General features: G+C 63.2%; 1 protein-coding gene across 2 annotated transcripts in view; it reads right to left on the reverse strand.

Moving 5' to 3' along the window:
* The window catches only part of LOC117650290 (cGMP-dependent protein kinase, isozyme 2 forms cD4/T1/T3A/T3B), a 47,466-nt gene that overhangs the window by 9,963 nt on the left and 15,503 nt on the right, over positions 1-22,000 (reverse strand). The gene's annotated exons all lie outside the window — the stretch shown is intronic.

Genomic DNA, 22,000 nt, shown 5'->3' on the forward strand with positions numbered 1-22,000 from the left:
GAAAACGATAAGATGGAAAACAGAGGGTGAAAGAAACAGAAGCTATTTGCCAAGGCCGGCATTCTCGGGCAGCGCGCTGCAGCGGCGAGAGCAGCCAGCCAAGGGCCAGAGGGATGGCGGCCGAGCCCCGCCAACGTTTTCGGCAGGGTACGGCACGAAGCAGGCCAAGCAGGCCATGCAAGCCGTGCAGCCCGAGGGGGCATGGTGCCCGGAGCAGCGTTCCGGCCACTGGAGACCGTTCAGGGTCAACGAGACTCGTCTCCAAACGTCTCCGCTCTCGGCCGCCCCGCCCCGCCCCACCACTCGGCCGACAGCGCCTGTCAAGGTGAGGCATGCCAGCGCAGCAGGATAAGGCCGGCTCTTTGGGCAAACAGCGCTTCAGCGGCAGCGACGGCCACACAAAGCACACACGGAGGCGGATTCCAGACCGTCCAGCCTCTCGAGTTCAAGTTCAAGAACCCCTGCCGACGGCAGGGTAGGCACTCCCGCTCCGCTTTGGCGCCGTGGGGTTGCCTACCCGGTGTTCCGCAGGCGCCCTCAGGACACTAACGGCCTCCTGATAACCGTAAAAAGGGGTCGCTGCACCGCCACACTACACTGCACTGCATGCAGGCCGTCGCGGCGTCGCGGCCACTGCCGGCGCACGACCGCCGTCGCGCAGCGGCGACCAGCCGTCTGATTCCGAGCACTGCTTTCGTCGCTCTGTCTCTCTCGCACTCATGGGGCGGTCCGTAGGGGTGCGAGAGAGACAGAGCGACAAAGCAGTGTTCGGAATCAGACGGCAGCCGACCGGCACCCGAGAAACAGCGCGCGGCACGACGGCACGAGGCGAGGGGCAGCCCGAAAAGCACCGACCCACCGCCGGGGCGCGGACGTGTGGACTCGCACGGAAGCGATAGGGAAGGTGGAGGGCTCGGCCGGCCGATGCAAAACACGACGCCGCAGCAGGCGGTGGACAACCCGACCAGCACGGCGTCACTGCTCATCCTCGCCGCGAGGCAGGCTGAGGCTGGGCGTGGGGGCGAGCGGCGCGGCAGGTCTGCCTCGCCTGCACCAATCGGCCAGGCTCCACTTCCTGCTGCCTTGCAGTGCCTTGGGGCCGCGCCGCACCGCGCCGCGCCTCGGCCAAGGTGGACCGGCTCGCTCGCCACTTCCGACCCGACCCCTCTGCTGCTACAATCTTGATACCGTCGCTGTACGTTATTTTTTTAGGGTGTCGTTTCCTCGACCTTCTTTCTGCACTGCATCGCCTCGAGACGCGGCGATAAATAAGGCAGCGAAACGGCCGGCCAGCGCGCTGCAAGTCTGCAAGTCTGCGAAGCGCGCGAGGCGAGGCTTGCGAGCAGGACTGCAGCACAGACTGCGGGCCAGCCCGGCCGCGGACTGCGGACCGGGAAAACGGCGCGGCGTTTTTGCAACCAAAGCGACCGGCCAAGCGCCGCCAAGCGGCCAAGCGCCACCAAGCGCCCAGCGAGTCGGTGAAAGGGTGGCGCCCAGCGCATAGCGCCCAGTCCGGCCAATTTGATGAACAGAATAACCGAGCGGGCACCGCGCACCGCCGGACGCAACGAGAAAACCCGTCCCAGGCACTAAAACTCGCAGACTGCCTCAGACTGCGTGCAGCCGGCCGCCACTTTTACTTTCAGCGGCGGGGTCCAACGCACGACCCCAGTGCAGACAGACGGACGGACAGACAGACAGACGCACACACAGGGTCGCTGGCGTGCTTTGAAATGCGCGACAGGGGGCGAAAGCCGGAGCGCGGCGCTCGCATCACCAAAAGGTCTCAATCTCGGTGCCAAAGGTTAAGGCGCGGCGCTGCGGACCGCGCCTTGCCTCCGCGTCCAATCCCAGCAGAGCCGAGTCCTTCGGGGCCCTTCACTGCCTCCGCTGCCTTCACTCGATTCCATCATGACGCGCCCGCCAATCCGAACAGCGCTTTCGTCGCTCTGTCTCTCTCGCACTCACTGGGCGTCGCGCACGGTGCGGGCACGTGTACTGTTTCGATTCAAACTGCAGCACCAGCATCACAGATTGTCGGAGAACGCTCTTACAGGCACATGGTAACAACGGTCCCTGGTTTTCCCTGGAAGCCTATGGAAAGGACGTAGGCGATTTCCAGGGAGTTAGTGGGAAAACCAGGAACCGTTTTTACAGAGCAGGCGGCTCCGTAACGTTGCGACCGAACAAGGGAAAAGAATCACGGCATGACGCGACACATCGGACCGACTCTCGCCCGAGTCGCGAGAATCGAATCAGTAAAATAGATACGAGAAATGGCTGAGTCAGAGTGAACCGGGTCCGCCACGCAGACGTTTGGTGGGACAGCCCCGCCCGCGACAACCCACAGGGCCGCGTTACCGCCACCGCAGCGTGGCCGAGAAAGACGCGCCGCCCGCAGTCCTCGCGCGCGGCGCGCGCCAGTCGATTCCGGACGGATTTCCGTACTTTTCCGGCCGGCATCCGGCCGATGGCCTTGGCTCCGGGCATCCCGGAGGAGGCCCAGCGGCGGCGGCGGCAGCCTGGACCCAGGGCCCACAGAGGCAGAGACCGACTGCGGAGGGAGCAGCCGGCCGCGCTTCAAGGCTGCAAAGGACCCAGCCAAGGCAAACGCGTCTGGGGCGGAGGTCCGCGTGGCGGGGCGTGGTGTGGCGTGGCGGGGCGTGGCGGGGCGTGGCGGGGCGTGGCGTGGCGGGGCGTGGCGGCAGGTCTCTGCACCGGCAACGAGGCCAGTGGCGTGGGAACGGGCGACGCGGGGCGACGCACCACCCGGACGGGGGCATCGCGCATCGCACGCCTAGTGATTCCAATGCCGGAAAATTTCCCGGGAAAAATACGGAAAATTTCGGAAAATTTCCGTATTTTTCCCAAGCTCCCGGAAAAGTAGGGAAAAAATGAAAACTGCTTTTTATTACGTTCCAATGAAGTTCCCGAGTCATATCTTACGGTTTCCACTTTTTTGCATGCTCTTTACTCAAATCTCATTTAAAGTATGTCGGAACAGTGACTGTTTCTAGGGGTAGCCGATATTTGGGGTCTGGCCATGCAAGGAAGCAGTAAGAGGAACCGACTCAGAACGGGTCAGTTGACCTTACTTACAAAATGAGCTTTGGCATGACTATCACTCTTATTCTCGGACAGCGAGCTTTAGACCTTCTTTACTGGAGAGAGAACTGCCATTCCGAATGTCGTTGCCCTATCTTCAGCCACTTGTTTATTTTTAAATTCTTGGGTCCCGGTTTTGCACTTTGATGCAACATAATTTCGTCGCGATATTTATTTCACGAGACTCTAATATCTTCTTGTCCTCGATAATTCAAGAAAACTATCGGTATTGTTCTGATTTATCCATGATAAAGTTTAAACCCTCAAATGGTTGCAAAACGGCAAGCGAAGCTACCGCGAATACGAAAGTGGCTAGGTACAAGGAACCGCCATGGAGTAGAGACGTAGCGTTTGCCCATTTTAGGGGGTTCTTTAAATTCCGTGGGCGGCCAGAACTATGTGTCTGCATTACCTGGGTATGGCGTTAACTCTCGCTCTGTTCTGTAAGTATTAGTTCAACACCAGTCTTGAACCTTTCCTGCTGTTGTATAATGTGTTTGGTATGTTTTTCCCGATAAATCTCAATTTTTTTCAATTTTTCTTGAATTTTTCGTATTTTTCCTACTTTTCCGGAAATTTTCGGAAAAGATGAACTTTTCCGGAAAATTAGAAACACTACGCACGCCGCATCATAGCGCCACCGACAACACCGCCGCGGTTATCCACGTCGGCGCGTAATCGTCCGGCGTCGCATCTCAAAAGGACTCGCCGCGCTAATTGCTTTTATTTCGCCGCCGCAATTAAAACGAAGAAGAAAAACACTTTTGAATGTCTTTATGTATTTTTTTTGCTGTGGAGAGGCGACGCAACATTGCGCGCTGCGAGTGCTTTCCCCGCCTTCATTTACTATTCCACCCGAGCCGGGTGACGGTCTCGCGACATTCGCAAGCTTCGCGCAGCATTCTGAAGCGCATAAGCAACAACAAAAAAAAACTAGAGAAACTACATTATTGTTTTTAAATACCGGTGCGGCTTATCTCGGCGGCAAGCTCCGGGACGCGCTACCGTGCGCTGCGCTACGCGCCCACCGCGCCGAGTCGGCCGCCTCGCCAGCCAGCGCGGCGCGAGGGCGAGGCTGGCGTGCGATAACGTGATAACAGCACTGCACCCCATGCGCCGATGCGCCCCGCAGTCCGCGCTCTTCCGGGAGCACGCCGAGCAGGCCGAGCAGGCCGTGTAACGTCCGGCGAGGCGATGGCCGGCCGGCTCCAAGGCCCTGCGCGCCGTGCCACACCCACCGCGAGGCACCGCGAGGCACCGCGAGGTGCGCGAGTACTCCATCGTTTCCTCGTTCCCCACTCGGCCACCGCGAGCTGTACCGGACCGCGCCCGGCTGCGCGCCAGGCCGTGCCGCACCGTTACCCAGGGACACTTAATTAGACTGCAGCGCTTCGATTCGTGCAAATCGCATCGCGTAGCGTAGCCTTTAGTGTAGCGGGACTCGCCGCCCCGACAACCATTCCTAAAGCGGGGAGGGAAATCCCGGGGAATCGACGCGCCGCGACTCGTCGTGCTGCACGCGGTGGATGCTGCGTCCCGTTGGGCCCTGACCCGCCGCAACAAACCCCGGCCCCGCCACGGCCCGGCACGGCCCGGCACGGCCCGGCCGCGAGCGCAAGTCAATTTCTAGCGCCGCCACGACGGCACAGGCTCTGCGTCGCTCTGCGTTGCGCCCCAACGCGTCGCGTTGACGGCGAGGGCAAGGGCGACCGAGGCCCTGCAGCCCCGCCGCGCCACCGCACAGTGGGCCAGAAGACCGGTGGAGGCGGCCAGAACTCCAGACGCGTTTCGAGCTGCAGAGTCGCTAAAGAGGCCTCGAACCGAGCGTGTGACCCCACCAATGGATTCCTCGTTCGGAGGGCAAGCCATTGGTGGGGTCACACGTTCGGTTCGCGTCCCATTTAGCGACTCTGGAGCTCGAAACGCGTGTGGAGTTTCTGGCCGCCTCCACCGGTCTTCTGGCCCACTGTGCGCCGCGCCGCCGGCCTAACCGCAGTGGCCCTTTGCCTGCCTCGGCGGCCAAACGCGGCCGCTTTCGCGCGGTTTACGCCGCGCCGCGTTTCACACACCGCCGCGCCGCGCCGCGGTCTTCCGTCCCGGCGCGTCCGCCTGCGTCCGCACGTGCACCGGGCCCGCTGCACTGACACCTGCAGCCGTCCTCGCTCGGTTGCACCAATCAGTGGACCGGTAGGACACACGTCCTGCCTCGCCAGGAAGTACGTCTCTCACAATCACGGACCAGCGGCGCGACGCGGCGAGGCGACTCAAGTGACCGGTGTGACGTAAACGACCACTTGTGTTACGGACACACACACACACACACACAGCACACTCAGGCCGCGACGGCGCATTCGACCCGGACACCCCCGTCCGCGGACACACTTCCAAGTCCACACTTGGACCAACGCAGAGGTAGTCGTATCTTTTTCTCTCTCGCGTGGGCAAGCGCAGGTTTCAGTTTCAGCTTGGTTCGCGGTGGTGGAGGGAAGTGCAGTGTGGCTTGAAACGGAATTTGCTCATTTCAGCCGTTCGCAAGTCAGAAGCTTGACGCGGGCCGGGCCTATTTCCGCCCCACGCATCCGGGACTGCGGTTCCATTAGTCGCCGCTGCGCTCCCCTTCGACTCGGGTCCATCGGGACGGAGGCTGTCCGAATGCGGCCGCTGATAAGGCGCGAGAGGCCGGGCAAAACCGAGGGGAACGCAGCGCCTTCACCGCCAGCCAAGCAGGCTCAAACAGTGGTTTCGTCGCGGTCCCTCTCGCACTCGTAGGGCGTCCAGTGTGGGTGCGAGAGAGACAGCGCGGCGAAGCGGCGAAGGATGCCAAATCGCCCTGCGGGCACTGCGGGCGGGCCCCTGTGGTCGCCGGGGCACGCGCACGGGCCACGGCTAGAGGTTGCGAGCGAGGCGAGACACTTTCCTTTCAGAGTCCGTAGTTGTGGCGGCCGGCCGCAGGGTCAGTTTCCCGGGGCCCGTCGCAAGGCCGGGGCCGGGACCGCCACAGCGAGCAGCCTCTTCATCAAGCCAGCCGCGACCGCCAAGGCGAGACGTGTGCGACGCGAACAACGGCAAGCGGCGACCGCAGCGCGCCCCGCGCCGCTTTCTGCCGATGCTGCCCTGCCTGGCCCTGCCCGCACTGACCCGCCGAGTCCGTGACCCGCACCGCGGCGGCCGGCCAAGGACCCCAGGCCCGGCCCCGGCCCACCCGCCCCGACGACGCACGGCGGCACGGCGGCGACCTCAACGCCGGGGGCAGCGAGTGCCCAGCAGTCACCGCCACACCTGCGCATCTCGGCCGCCGCGGAGGCGGAGGTCTCCGTCGAGGTCATGGAGGGGCGCACGGCGCTTCCATTGGCCGGGCGAGCCGAAAACCGAACGGCGCCTCGCACAGTGGGCCAGAAGACGGGTGGAGGCGGCCAAAACTCTAGACGCGTTTTGAGCTCCAGAGTCGCTAAATGGGACCCGACCCGAACGTGTGACCCCATCAATGGATTGCTCTCCGAACTACGAGGAATCCATTGGTGGGGTCACACGTTCGGTTCGAGGCCCATTTAGCGACTCTGGAGCTCAAAACGCGTCTGGAGTTTTGGCCGCCTCCACCCGTCTTCTGGCCCACTGTGCCTCGCCTAGAAGTAATGGAACTATCGCAGAAGGATTCGGCATCAATATGCAAATGGGCGAACGTGCGGACCCACACGTGGGCGCCTTCCCGCCCGCCATCAAACAAAGGGACCGGTTTCGCGAATAACAGCCGACTAAAGTGAGGCGCTCTGCGGAGGGGAAAAAAGGCGGGAAAACGAGACTGACGCTGCGATGACGCCGGCGCAGCCTGGCAACAGGTTGCAAGGATATCAACTCGGACAGCCGAGTCGATCTCTGCGGCGGCAAATTAGTGGCGAGATGATCGCCGCCTCGCCTGCAGCGCAGCCGGCCCGGATATGTAACGACACTTGCATGCCGATTTCCTTTCCGAGCAGGTTGAGGATGACCTTGGCCCCGCCCCGCCACGCCACGCCATTCCAACTCCAGCGGTGGGGCGACAGCGTACTGTTCCGCCCAGCGTTGCGGGCGAGAGCCAAATCTACGCGGGACAACGCCCCCGCTTAACGCCCACTTTCGGACATTCTGTGACTTTTCCACCAACTTCGCGACGCTGCTGTTCTCAAAATATTTGTTGTTAAGGCGTTCCAGGGTTTGGGGTGTGCTAGGACGTTGAAAGACACCGTTAACTACAGCGAATTTCGACGCCATGGCCACCCAAAGTCAGCGAAATTAGCTACTCAGCCTGGGGCGAAGTGCAGGCGGGCCTGATGTCCAACCAGGCATGAATCGTGACTCAAATTTCAATGCAGGTTCACATTTTTGTCGAGTTCCCGTGTGGTTTTGGCGGCATGCTTGCTTGGATTATGACTTGTTTGCTCGTCACACGGACTCGGAGAGGTGCCCGCCCGCCCGCGCCGCCTTCCGTCCCGAGTGCCGAGGCCCACCCGCCGCACATGCAGGCACCGGCCGAGGCGGCGCGGCGCGGTGCGGCGAGGTACGTCGAGTCTAACGACTTTCCGGCGACCTTCGCGTTCTCGTTAAAAACGTCGACGCGCGCCACACCACGACCAAGGGAGCAAAGTCCTGCATCAGCCCGAATCGTGCGCCTTCGCCTTCGCGCTGGGCCGGCCCGGGCTGGGCCGGACGGACGCTACGATTCCCTCGGGCCCCGACTGCAACTTCACCGCGGGTGATCGCAACAGGTGTAAAGCCCCGCGCCAGGGCGCGCCAGGGCGTGGCGCGCCAAGGCCGCCGGGCCGGCCGAGTGAACGTAAGGGAGAGAGAGAGAGAGAGAGAGAGAGAGAGAGAGAGAGAGAGAGAGAGAGAGAGAGAGAGAGAGAGAGAGAGAGAGAGAGAGAGAGAGAGAGAGAGAGAGAGAGAGAGAGAGAGAGAGCACTGACGGCGAGGAATTCGGCGGCGAAAAGAGAGAGAGGAAGGAGGGAGTGACGGGCGTCGGCGCAACGGCCAGATGAAAAGCGAAAATGCGGCGGCGGTGCCGTCAGATCATCGAAAACGAGGCCATCTCCGACAACGATGACGACGACGCCGCGGGACACGCCGACTGGCCGTGCAGCAAGCACCCCGGCCATCCCGGCCCTCGCCGCCCGCGCCGCCCCCGCACAGGACAACGCGCGCACCGGCAGTTTGGAAATCATCGTCCGTTTTGCATCGCCCCGCCCCGCCCCGCCCGCGGCGTGCCCCTGTGACGCAACGGTCGTCACGCCTGGCGCCCAGCCCCGGCCCGGTGGTACGGCTGGCGGTGCGGCTGGCACGGCGGCGCCACAGCCCGCAGCTCCGCCACATTGTGCAGAGAGACGCTCCAAATGTCACACGCCAAATTAGCGAATACCGTGCGCCACGACCACGGCGACGGCGGCGCGCCTCCGGGAAACGCGCCGCAACGGCCGGGCCACACGCACGGGGAGAGTCCGATTCCGAACAGAGCTATCGTGGCTCTGTCTCTTTCGCACTCACGCTTACGTGCGTGTGCGAGAGAGAGAGACAGAGCGCACGGTTCGGAATCGCCCCTAGCCGAGAGTGCCACCGGACAGGGACCGGGCGCCTCGCAGTCCACTGCGGTGATGCTACCGCGGCGTGGGCGTGTCGAAAGCATCGGCCGGTGGTGCCGATGGTGCCCGTGACGTGACTGTCGGGCGGAAGCCGCCGCCTGGTCGGCTTGCCGGAGAAACGGTATGCGTACCTACTCATCGCCCACCCCCGCTACCCCCGCTCCGCCCCGCCACGCCGCCAGAGCGGCACAAATCGCTCGGTTGTAACCCTTGCCGGCCGGGCGAGACGGGAACACCACTTCCAGCCGCCACAAAGCTGGCTGCGAATTATTGCCAGCGCCGGCAGTCAGTGCAGCCAGCCAGGCAGGCAGGCAGTGGCAACAACGACGGTGTAAATAATGACGGTGCTGCGAATAGCGACTGGCAGCAGCGCCAAAGGGTTTCCCCGCCGCGTCGAGATCGAATCAAACGCAGCGCTGCCTGCACACTAAAGTCCTTACGGTTACGGGGCTTAGAAAACGCAAGGAACGTAGTTTGTCATAAGTTTTCAATTGACTCCAACCATTTCCCAATTCACACCGACCTAGTTTTCGTCGCGATTGACTTGACGACGACGACGAGAAGGTTAGAGGCATTGAGGGCGCCATGCCGCGCAGGCCGCGGACTCGCTTTAGAGCAGCCCGCCCCGCCGCGGCTTGTCCCTTGGCCGTGCATGCGGCCGCCGTGCCGCACCGCCGCAAAGCCAGCAATAACAGTAACGACACACGGCCCGGGCTCGAGGCTTGAGCCGGCCCCGCCGACAACAAAAACAACAGCAACAAGAAGCACGCCGGCACGACGGTGCGACAGCGCGACAACGCCGGCCGAGCCAGCCGTCGGAGTTTCGCGGTCCGCTGCAGGTGCGCTGCGCAGCCCTCGGCGAAGCCTCCAGCAGCCTGCAGCCGTCAACAGAGAAAACCGAGTGCGTTCCTTGTCGCTTCCAGGCCTTCCAGGTGCCGAGTTCCGCTCGTCTTCCCTCAGCTGGGATGCGGCGCATAAAAAGGGCGGCTGCTTCCAACTCACCTGCGTCCTCGGCCTCCATGCCCAGCAGCATGTTGCCCGTGCGCCGCTTCCTCACGCCGCACGTGTGCACCGAGGCCACGAGGCGCGGCCGCGGGATGGTGAAGTCCCCGCCGACGTCCCCGCCCGCGGGGGAGCGCGGCGGTGACCTGGGCGGCGACCGGGGCGGCAGGCTGGTGGCGGCGGGAGGGCCCGGCGGCTCGGGGGCGGGAATCCGCGGCGGGCTGGGCAGCCGCAGGGGCGCCACGGCCGCGCTGCGACCCCAGCCCTCCACCAGGCGGGCGTCTTCCGGGGACAGCTGGCGCTGCGGTCGGCCGGGGTAGTGCGGTGCAGGGCGGGGCGCCGGGCCGGTCCGGGAGCTGTCGCTCGAGGTCGCCGTCGACGCTGGGTACGAGTCGCACTGCAGGGGCTTGCGCCGCCGCTCCTGTCGGCTGGGCCGGTGCAGCGACGACGTCGAGGAGGACGACGAGTCTTCGCGCACGCCGTTGGCGGCGCCAGGGCGGTCCGGCAGGCGGGCGGGGAGCCGCGTGGACACGGGCATGCCGGTGAGGTAGCCCCTGGGCAGCGTGGCCGTGGGGTGCAGCGAGGCGGACGACGCGCTCTTGGTCACCTTCTTGCGGTCCACCGTCTTGAACCAGCTCTCCGGGAAGCCCATCGCCCTCTTGCCAGACTCGCCGCCCGACGAGGAGCCGGTCGAGGCGCGGCTGCGCAGCCACGTGCCGAAGTACGAGGCCTTGGAGTCCTTGCCGCGGAACCACGAGCCGGAGGACACGGACGAGCTGGAGCCAGAGCCCTGGGCGGAGCTGTGGCTGGAGCTGGAGCCGCTGGAGCCACTCGAGCCACTCGAGCCCTGGCTGGAGCGAGAGTTCCGCAGCGCCAGCGTCTTGAGGTCCCTGCTGCGCGACCACGTCCCAGTGGGGTAGGCCATGCGCCTGCCTTCCGCGGACGACGCCGACGACGTGGAGTCTCCGCGCGGCGAGGACGACCCAGAGGACGACGAGGAGGTGAAGGGCGGCGTGGGCGGCGACGCGGGCCGCTCCATCATCTGCCTGGGCCGAGGCCGCGGGTGGGGCCGTGGCGCGTCGACGCGCATCGAACTCAGGCACTCGTAGAGCTGGTGTCCGAGACCGTCCTCTTCGCCGACGTCGTCGGCCTGCTGCGCTGCGGCCGGTGTGCTTCCGGGTGACGGCGGCCGCTGCCGCTCTTCTGCTTTCCGCCTGGCGCCGTAGCGCGGCGCCGTCCGCGGCGCCGCCATGGGCTCGGGCAGCGGACGGCGCCGCGGTTCCGCGTGGTACGAGGACATCCGGCCCAGCGTGCCGGAGCCCAGCGTGGTGGCGCCCAGCGTGGTGGCGCCCAGCGCGCCGCCCGACAGCAGGGCGGGCACCAGCGGGCCGTCCGGGGGGTCCTCCAGCCACTCGCTGGCCGTCAGCATGCGGCCGCCGCCCCCGGGCGCCACGTCCCCCAGCGGCAGACTCTCCAGCATGTCGTCCGAAGCGGCTTGCAGTGGGGCGTCCAGGGACTCGTCCACGGACTTGTCCAGCACGGCGCGGCCCGGGTAGTGGCGGATCTTCATGCTAGCTGGCCTGGCAGGCGGTGCCGCGAGACGTGTGCTCCCCTACCCAGCCGCCGCGACATCTGCAAGACATCCGTGCTGATGGCCTCGCCTTGCATTGCCCTGCCTCGCCTTGCCTCGCCGGGGGCCGCGGTGTGGCGCCTAGCCGCAGTTTCGCCGGCCGGCCGCCTACACCGCAGCCTAATGCTAATACCCTCCCCCTTCCCCTCCCCCGCGCCTCCGCGGTCGGAATACCAAGTTACTTCATTCGATGGCTGGGGCCGGCACGATCCAACTCACTCACAACGCCCTGGGAAGACACACTCGGAAGGGGAGTCCACCGCGCATACAATCTGCATCGGGGAGCGAACGGCCGAGCCGGACAGCGACAGACGGATAGACGGACGGACAGACAGACAGACAGACAGACAGACAGACAGACAGACAGACAGACGACAGACAGACAGACGGGCAGCAGGAGCAGAGCAAGTAATATGGTCCCCGCGTCCTCGATTCCAGCCCCAGCCGCGGCAGCAGCACTTGCCGCCGCCTGCGCCGCGGACCGAGTCCGTTGGAAATAGCAGAGGAAAAGAGAATAGGCGGAGCAGGGAGCCCCGGCGCCCCGGCGGTGGTGCAAGAGAGGCTCGTATGGAGCATGGGTGGGTGTCACGCGAGCCTAGCCCCCCACCCCCACCCCAGCGGCGCAGCGGTGGCCGTGCACCCAACAAAAAGGACAAGACCGACAAGAACCCGAGCGCTAAATTCAACCGCGTTTGCTGAAGGTAGCCTACTTTACAACCGCGCGTCGTAAAAACGGATAGGCTTGGGGCTCTAGGAGACGAGAAAGGGGAGAAGAAGAGGGAGAAGAAGAGGGAGAAGAAGAGGGAGAAGAAGAGGGAGAAGAAGAAGGCGAATAAGTCGGAGCGAGCGATAGCCACATGGGGAGGAAGGCAAGTCCAGCAGTGCGCCCAATTAGCGAGTCACGACCCGGCATGGACCAGGCAGCACTAGAGCGGCGCCTCCACTACTCGCGGCGCAGCGCCCCGCAGGCCGCAGGCCACTGCAGCAGAGGGATCCCGCACAGTGTTGTGTCGCTCCGTCTCTCTCGCACCCCTGCGGGATGCCTGCTGAGCGCGAGAGAGACAGCAACCACCGTTCAGCATCAGTCTGCCGATCAGCGTGTATTTCACCAGCCGCGGGGGCGGGGCGCTGACGGCCTCCTCTTCCTGGCGATAAGAACGCCATTACAGCGGGGCCACGCGGGCCACGCGGGCCACGCCCTGCACGGAGGCGCCCAGCGCGGCCGCGGCGCCCCGACACGCCTCGCGGGGGTAACGTGTCGCGGGACTGGCGAGGCGCTCGCCGGCACCAACGCCATGCACGGCGCCATGCACGCGGTCCGAGAGAATCGCAGTGCATGAGTAACCAACTGGAGCAGAACCTCGCGCGGCGAGCGGAGAAAGAGAGATAAACAAGAAAAAAAACCCTGATGCAGCAGCTTCCACTGAAATGTTTGCTTTCTCGGCGCAAGATTCAATATCGCGCCGCTCTCCTACATGCCGGTCTAGTGCGCGTACAATGCATGGTGGGCCGCGAGACAATGGCACGCGTTGTGACAGCATTGAGTCACCGCCATCCTAGCGCCGTTTGTTGTAATGCACGGAAGTTGGGGGGAGGGGGGGGGGGGTTGTCGAACGCGCAGTGAGTGTGGCCAACCAGGGCGGCGCGACGCGGTGACAGTGACCGGCACAGCCATTATCGCGCAACAGTCTTTTCATGGCGGCGCCGCGCCGAATCTCGCGGCGCCATTGTCGACACCGACGGACCGACGGACGCGCCAAACTAAACAATAATAGGACCTGCAGCCCGACAAAAACAGTTCATTTGGCAGCCTTCTTTCTTTTTTCTGCCCTTTCGGCCGACCGCGCCGGCCTTATCGGCTATTTCTTGTTGCCGACGCAGCGCTAGACGCTTCACAGCGGCGCGACCCGGCCAGACCAACCGCAGCGCAGTCCGGCCGGCCGAACTTCCCCGGCGAGGCATCACACTTTTCGGTTCACTTTCGGCCATGCCGCCTCTATATTTGGCGCCCCGCCCCCCGTCTGAACAAACACTGGAGGGGGAGGGGGCGCCGCACTGCACACACACACAGACACGCACGGTATCACCACCTTCTTCATCGCCACGAGGGCGGGGCGGGCGTCCTCAACACACGCAGGCCACACGACACACGCACAGACACGGGGGTGGTCGCGCCTCGCGCCCCCGGACAGCGGCGCGGCCGGCGCGGGCCGGCAGTCGAGCGAACACGGCAGCGCGGCGGCAATGCTCTTTCTCGGGGCGACCGGCCGCCTCAGACGCGCGCTACAGACTGAGCCGAGCGGAGCGGCACCGCATCGCGCCTCGGAGCCCAGGGCCCCGCCGCGGAGGAGGGGGAGGGGAGGGGGAGGGGGAGGGGCAGTGAAAGTGGCGTGTGGTATGGACAAGCCGGCAAGCCACCGCGGCCCGACATTCGCTCGCTCACTCGCACCGCGACCCGCCGCCGTCGCTCTGTCTCCGTCTGACCCCTTCGGCGCAGAGAGATTCGACCACAATCATAAGTGCACCTCGGCGCGCAGCGCGCAGCCTCCACCGCCAGCGCGAGCGCGCCACGCGGCGACCCGCCAGCCCCGCGGGCGACAGACTGTCCGCGACACAACAGAACTTGCCATCGCGTTCTTCGCTTTGTTTTCCTGCTGTTCCTCGTTTTCCTTCATCGCCGAGCTAGGTCGTCAGCACGTCATCCCTGTTGGCGGCCACAACGGACCCTAAAATCGCGCTTGACAGGAACGAGGCATGGATGCAGTTGGGGAGACAGTTGCGGCCAGAAGCAGGGACGGCCGCCAGCCGTCTGATTCCGAGCACTGCTTTCGTCGCTCTGTCTCTCTCGCACTCATGGGGAGGTCCGTAGGGGTGCGAGAGAGACAGAGCGACGAAGCAGTGTTCGGAATCAGACGGCAGCAGGCGCAGGCCCAAGCCGTGGGGGTGGCCTAGCCGCGCGTGGCCGCGTGCCCGGGATGTCGCCCACCCCGCCCACGCACGGCCACGCGCACCGTGCCACCGCGGGGCGTCCGCGCAACGAGGAAGCACGCCAGAACGCCCGCCGCGCGCACGCACAGTCAGACGGCCGGGCAGACCGGCTGGCAGGCAGGCGGACGACCGGACGCATCTTCCACGCGGATCTCTACCGGTGTGTCGCTCAACGGTCACCGTGTGTCCCGTCCAGCCAGCCCAGCCAGTAACGCGGCGACAGGAAGGACGCAGAGGGGAAAAGAAAAAAAACAACTCAAAACGAAAGAAGTGTGTGAAAGTCGAAAGAGGGAAAAACACTCAGAGAAAGTAAAAGTGAACCTTTTAGAGCCAATACGGCCAATCACGCTGCGAGCACGCGGGCAAGCCGGACAAGCCGGGCGAGGAGGAAACGGAGGGCGTTCTTGGAGGCGTGGTCCACGCCACGCCACGGCCCGCGACCCCGACCGCCCGCGACACGGCGCCAGCCTGATCGGCACGCAACTGACCGTGGCGCACGGCACACGCGTGACGTCACCAACAATGCATGCACGTTCCACGTCCCACGCGTCCGGGACGCCACCACGCCACCGCCACGCGGGTCCGCGACCCTGCCGCGCCGCCCCCGCCGCGCTCATGACGGCCAGGCTGCGGTGATGCGGTGCCCGCTGCCAACGCCGAGCGGCCCGCGCACCGTGCACCACGACGACGAAGGGCCTTCCGCTCGGTCTCTCTCGCACCTCTCACTCCAGCCTCAGCGACAAAGCACCGCTCGGAATCAGCCCGCTGTCGTGAGGGGTGCGCGGCGGCCGGAGACGCGGCCTTCTTGCCCTCGGCCAGCGCAAGCACACTGACAGGCACGCACACGCACCGCGGTGTCGCCTTTCGCGGGCCGATGTGGCGATGGCCACCAGATAAGCGGCAAGGCTGCGGATCGCCGCGGAATCGCGCCCCGTTCCCGTGTTTGGTTTCTGCAACGCGGCGGCAAGGCGGCCGGAGAGCGAAATAGTTTGAACAACCGCCACCATCTCCGCCTCCGCGGAGCCGCCGACGATTCGGCAACAACAATAACGGCCAGCCGGAGGAAAATAAAAAATAAAACATGAAAATAATAAAAAGGTTTGCCGGCTGGAACAAAGAGCAATGAATGGGTGCGCTTCGGTGTTATGGTGCCGCGTTGCCACACTGCAGGCCACTGACGTCGGAGCACGGCCGTCGGTCCGGTCCGGCCGGCCGGCGGGGATGGCAGAAGCACACTCCACTTCCGCGCATCGGGGGTAAAGAGGCGACAATAATGACGAGAGAGAAAGAGAAAGAGAAAGAGAGAAAAGAAAGAGAAAGAGAAAGAGAGAGAGAGAGAGAGAGAGAGAGAGAGAGAGAGAGAGAGAGAGAGAGAGAGGCGAGAGAGAGAGAGAGAGAGAGAGCGAGAGAGAGAGAGAGAGAGAGAGAGCGAGAGAGGGAGAAAGAGGGAAAGAGTCAACGCGCGAGAATGAGACATGTTTTATCGCGGCGTGGCAGCAGGCTGCCGGGAGAGACGCGGAGAAAAGAAGATCAATCGAGGTTAACGGGCGCGACTTACTTCTCGCCCTTCTTCACCGAGCGACCTGACAGTCACACACACAACTCATGCATTCTTCAACACACTCACACACGCGCGCGGCGCGCGCTAGATACACCCGATGCACCCATGCGGGTGCCTCACGCAGTGCGGGTTAATGCACTCGTGGACGGACTTTGGACGGCCGCGACGCGACGTGTCGATCGGCGGCCATGCGAAGCGGCGAAGCGAGCGCATCTTTCTCACGACTCGCATTCGATATGGGCGGGGCGGGCCGCGAATGCCGACGGCCATGCCCGGCAAGCAGCAAGCCTTGGCGAACCTTGCCGGACAGTCCCGGACGCAGCCTTGCCTGGGGACCGCCTTGCACCGCCTTGCACCGCCTTGCACCGCCTTGCACCGCCTTGCACCGCCGCCTTGCACCGCCGCCTTGCACCGCCGCCTTGCACCGCCGCCTTGCACCGCCGCCTTGCACCGCCGCCTTGCACCGCCGCCTTGCACCGCCGCCTTGCACCGCCGCCTTGCACCGCCTTGCACCGCCTTGCACCGCCTTGCACCGCCTTGCACATAGGCCACAAGGTGCGAGGGCGGCCGTGGGTCGGCTGCACCGACGCCACCCCGCCCGCGAGGCGCGCGCGTCGGCGGCGTTGGGCGAAGCAGCTGATGGCGCACGGTGGCACCACGACAGTTTGACGGCCTCGTCTCGCTGCTGCAGGTCGAGAGCCGGCACTGGCGGCACTGCCAGCAGCCAGTGAAAGCCAACGGGAAGCTGTAAACCGGCTCGAGTGAATCGAGAGACGCTTCGGTTAATGAGATTGCCGCCCCTCGTGGCCTCCCCGACGGCCCCCGACGGCCCCCGACGGCCCCCGACGGCCCCCGACAGGGCCTCCGCTGCGCCACCACCGGCGAGACAATGCTGTCAACCGCAGCCGTACGCCGCGGCCGGCCAGCGCTCCGGGGGGAAACTCCACCCCGCCCCGCCACACATTTTCCTTTCTCGCCAGTTCATCTGTCCGTCCGTTCGTCCGTTCGTGCGTCCGTCCGTCCGACGGCGGAGGCGCAAACTAATACAGCCCCGTGCGACAGGCAGACAGCGCGGACAACACAATGAAGGTGCACGCACGCCTATAGAAACCCAACGCGACAAATGACCGTCGCGGTTTCATTGTGCGCGAACCAAAGGTCACAATCACATTTACATGTGTTGGCCGCGCGCCGCGCCGACAGTGTCGGAGTGCTCTGGAAGGTCGGGGTATCGCAACGCACTATCAAGAGTTATCGGATTCGGTTGTTCACCTCAGGGGTGTAGACGTCGTTTATTATCAGCTGACTTTACAGCAAACACTTGGACTTAGTGGCTGGAGCGAGTCTCTCGGCGTAACGCTGCTTGGGACAACGTCCAGTCGGTCAGCACCTGTTTTACGAGTGCATCAACACTCACACTCACACACCGACCCCGATTCCACACGGACGCGGCGTCTCGAATTGCAAGGCAGGCTCTGCGGCCACGGGCCGGAAGCGACCGGTGCGCCACCACTAATCCCTTGCATTTTTCGCTAACGGTGCCCCGCCATCCCGGCAGCGGCGAGGCGGCGACACTCCGGGCCGCGTGTGAGGCGTCGTCGCCGTCCTCGTCGCCGTCCTCGCCGTCCTCGTCGCCTTGAAACGGCGCGTCTCGCACGCGGCTCCGCATGCACCGAGGATCCTCTCGGGTCGCGGTGCCGGCGACGCCGGCCGCGCCATCGGGCAGAGCTTGTCGCGCTCCACTTCGTCACTTCGTGTGCGCCATCATCCCCGCCGCGCCGCTGCCTGCGCCACTTGCCATCATCCTCCGAGTCCCGATCGCACGGGGCTTCCAAAAGTTTCAACCCAGCGGCCAGCACAAATATTTTCAGACTGATGAGAATCGTTCTGGCCCCACAGTGTACGGACGATTTGCGAGCCACTGGTGCTTCCCCGGCGTACCTACCGGACTCCGCCGGGGCGCGGCAGGGCGCGGCGGAAGTAGGCTCTCCTCCTCCTCCTCCTCCTCGCCGGCGCGCCTCGGTGCTCCAATTAGTGGCGGCGTGGCCGCCGAAACAGGACCGTTCAAGTGCAGCGCGGCGCGGCGCCACACCACTGTGCGCCGGTCGGGTTGATACCGCCGGTTCCCGCACCGCGCCACGCCGCCACCGCGCCGCACACACGCGCTCCCAGGCGCTGACCTATTCCCACACCGGGGAACTCCCACAGTCCGCGGGCGGGGCTCGTTGGGGCGGGCGGGGCCAGCCGGGCCGGCCGGGCCCGACCGGCGCAACGCTTACCGACACCCACTTCATTACCACGGAAAAGAAGTGGACGCCACTTAGCCCGGCATCTTTCGTCAAAGCGCGCCGAGCAGAGCGCGGGTCCGCAAAATGATCCGAGCCGCGGTTCCCGGCCAGGCTCGGACTGGCCCCCAAAAGGCCCCGGCAGATAAGACGGCAAAAGGCCCCCGATCATAATAGTTTTTACCCTTCATGACCAACTTTGTGAGTCTACCGCTCCCACACAAGTTGCGGTCAATAGCCTAGGCAAAATCGTTGTGGTCAACGTCTTCCCGATACAGGGCATGAAAGAGTAGGGTCTTAAGAAAACTAGGACGTCGAGGGAGGCCTTTTACGGCTACTAGATTGGACACAGTGGCCCCCCAAAGTCAGCAAAATCGGCAAATTTTCGAGATTCGACCACTTTTTGACCAACTTTGGTCCCAAAATCGTTGCGGTCAAAGGCAAAATCGTTGTGGTCAACGTCTTCCCGATACAGGGCATGAAAGAGTAGGGTCTTAAGAATACTAGGGCGTCGAGGGAGGCCTTTTACGGCAACTAGATTGGACACAGTGGCCCCCCAAAGTCAGCAAAATCGGCAAATTTCCGAGATTCGACCACTTTTTGATCAACTTTGGTCCCAAAATCGTTGCGGTCAAAGGCAAAATCGTTGTGGTCAACGTCTTCCCGATACAGGGCATGAAAGAGTAGGGTCTTAAGAATACTAGGGCGTCGAGGGAGGCCTTTTACGGCAACTAGATTGGACACAGTGGCCCCCCAAAGTCAGCAAAATCAGCAAATTTCCGAGATTCGACCACTTTTTGACCAACTTTGGTCCCAAAATCGTTGCGGTCAAAGGCAAAATCGTTGTGGTCAACGTCTTCCCGATACAGGGCATGAAAGAGTAGGGTCTTAAGATCACTAGGACGTCGAGGGAGGCCTTTTACGGCTACTAGATTGGACACAGTGGCCCCCCAAAGTCAGCAAAATCAGCAAATTTCCGAGATTCGACCACTTTTTGACCAACTTTGGTCCCAAAATCGTTGCGGTCAAAGGCAAAATCGTTGTGGTCAACGTCTTCCCGATACAGGGCATGAAAGAGTAGGGTCTTAAGAATACTAGGACGTCGAGGGAGGCCTTTTACGGCTACTAGATTGGACACAGTGGCCCCCCAAAGTCAGCAAAATCAGCAAATTTCCGAGATTCGACCACTTTTTGACCAACTTTGGTCCCAAAATCGTTGCGGTCAAAGGCAAAATCGTTGTGGTCAACGTCTTCCCGATACAGGGCATGAAAGAGTAGGGTCTTAAGAATACTAGGACGTCGAGGGAGGCCGTTGGCTGCAACTAGATCGAAGCAGTGGCCGCTCAAATTCAGCGAAAACGGCCACTTTCGGAGATTCAATCACTTTTTGACCAACTTCGTGACGTTACTGGTCACAAATCCAAAGGCCCCGGCAGATTTTTCTGCCTGTCTGCCCTGGCCAGTCCGAGCCTGTTCCCGGCCTTGGGTGCGCCACGCGCCTGCGGCCGCTCCAGGCGCTCCAGGCCTCTTCTGGAACCGCCAGCAGGTTGCGGCTGCAGTGGCTAACCGGATTTAGCTGCAGCAGACTACGTAAACCAATAATTAATCGGGAGCTGACGATGTTTCGCAGCAACTGCAGCGCGATCCGTGTTCCTGATGGAAAAACCAATCAGAGTGCCAGGCCAGGACTGCCAGTGCGCCACATTCTCCCTCTCTCTCTCCTCCTAGATGCCCAGATAATTCACACTCGGCGTCCCTAACCGGTAATGACGGACCGTCGGCATGGCGGGGCGGGGCGGGGCAGGGCACTCGCTGAAGGCCGAAACGCAGGGAAAGTCATGGCACTAGGACGCTGCAAGCGCTGCAATCAGGAACGAGATAGACGAGGACGAGGGCAGAGGACGCAGGAATGAAAGGAAACGAGAAGAAAAACAACAAAATAATACTGTCCACTTGGGTCCTAATAACTGATTGTATAACATCCGCTCACGTTTCCCACCCAGGCTGGCCACAAACCAGCCCCCCGGCGGGGCGTGGCGGGGCGTGGCGGGGCGTGGTGGGGCGTGGCGGGGCGTGGCGGGGCGTGGCGGGGCCGTGGCAGACTGGACGTCAGCCCGACCGGCCCAACTAGACACCCTCAGCCGGAAAGGATATAACACTCACACGCACGCACGGTCGCACGCACACATGCGCGCGAGAGGGAAAGACGCGGCCCGGTCGTCGCGGGGCTTTTGTCTGCAGCAGGTGCGTGTCCTTGGCGTGGTCCGGCACGCCTGGTGGAAACGAAATCAAGTTCGGCCGGGCGGCGGCCAGCAAGGCGGCCGGCACTCCGAGTGAAGAAAGTGATTTACTGGCGGCGTTGATTGGCCCCACACGGCCGCCACCGCCTTGCTGGCTTGTTCGAGCCATCAGCACCCCAAAGCGCCTGCGAAGTCCGGGATAGGCAACGCCGCACAACTCCCGCGCGCGCTGGGCGCACACTGTAAAAAATATCTTTAAATTTATGTAGCCAATGGCTTCTTGAATTTTCTTAGCCAGACACGAAAGTGTGTTTAAAGCGCCACTGGCTATGGAAAGGTCACTTTCCAAACCGCGACAGTGAATTTGTAGAGCCAGTGGCACATGAAATTCCAAGTCGAAATGTGAAATTTACCGCTTGGCTAACAAAACGATGCTTCCCTCAGCCACGACTTTAAATTTGACAGCCCCTTGGCAAAGAAAAATCATAGGTGTGGCACTGAAAAGGCATCCTACCCAGACGACAGTTATGAAATTTCAAGTTGTGGCTAAGGGAAGCATGCTTTGCTTCGCCACACCTGGTGGTGGCCAGACTAGTCCTCGCGAGTCCATGATGAAGCTCCGTCGAGCGCTCTGCCAAGCAGTGGTGCGGTGGCCGAGGGGTCAGGGCACAAGACATCCAAGTTGAAGTTTCGGGTTCTATGCCGACCGCTCGTGCCGCTTTTTTCATCGGCCCGAGACGAATTCTCCTCGCCACAACTTGAAAGTTCACGATATTGGTTCCGAGCATCCTTTCCAGCGCCACGACTCAAAAATTGCCATTTGGCGTAGGAAAGAAGCCTTCTGATCGCCAGTGGCCATCAAAATTTCGTGTGCCATGGCGAACGAAATTTCATTGCCACTGGCACACAAAATTCATTAAGAGTATAACTAAGAAGGGGCGTTTCACTAGCCACAACACGAAATTTCGTGTCAAAATTTTTTACAGTGCACGCTTGCATACCTCGCAGGCGGCCCCTCGCAAGCGCCTGGGAAGTCCAGGGTAGGCAACGCCGCACAGCTCCCGTGCGCGCTAGGCTCACGCGTTGCCTACCTCGCAGGCGTTCTCCGCGTATCGGCGGTAGAAGTAAACATTGCAAAACGTGCGGCCAATAAAGCGACCGGGGTCTTATTGAGGCTGGGTGGCGCTGCGGCCCGGCCACCGAGCCTCGAGCGGGCCGGGCCGCAGGGGAATGGGAGCGGCACAGTGCCTCCACGCGCAATGACAGCTTTCTCGGAAGGGTCCAGACGACGAGCGCCTCGCCTCGCGGTCATGGCAACGAATCCATTTTATTTGCAGCGCCAGCGAGGCCGGCAATGCCGCAAAGTAGTTTCCCGCTTCGCCTCGCTTTGCCTTGGCGATGCTTGCCGATGCCGCTGGCCATGTCGGCGGAGGGGGTCCGCTGGGGTCCCGTCCGCCGCGCCCGTTCCGAGCTTCGCCGCACTGCCGCTCGAGGGCGCTGCGTCCCGCCAGCCCGCCCGGCCGCGCGCGGCAGCCCGACCGGCACGCGGCCACGATGGGCTGCCTGCCGCGAGGGGGCCA

The sequence above is a fragment of the Thrips palmi genome, unplaced genomic scaffold (assembly GCF_012932325.1).
Source record: "Thrips palmi isolate BJ-2018 unplaced genomic scaffold, TpBJ-2018v1 HiC_scaffold_5, whole genome shotgun sequence".
Taxonomy (NCBI): domain Eukaryota; kingdom Metazoa; phylum Arthropoda; class Insecta; order Thysanoptera; family Thripidae; genus Thrips; species Thrips palmi.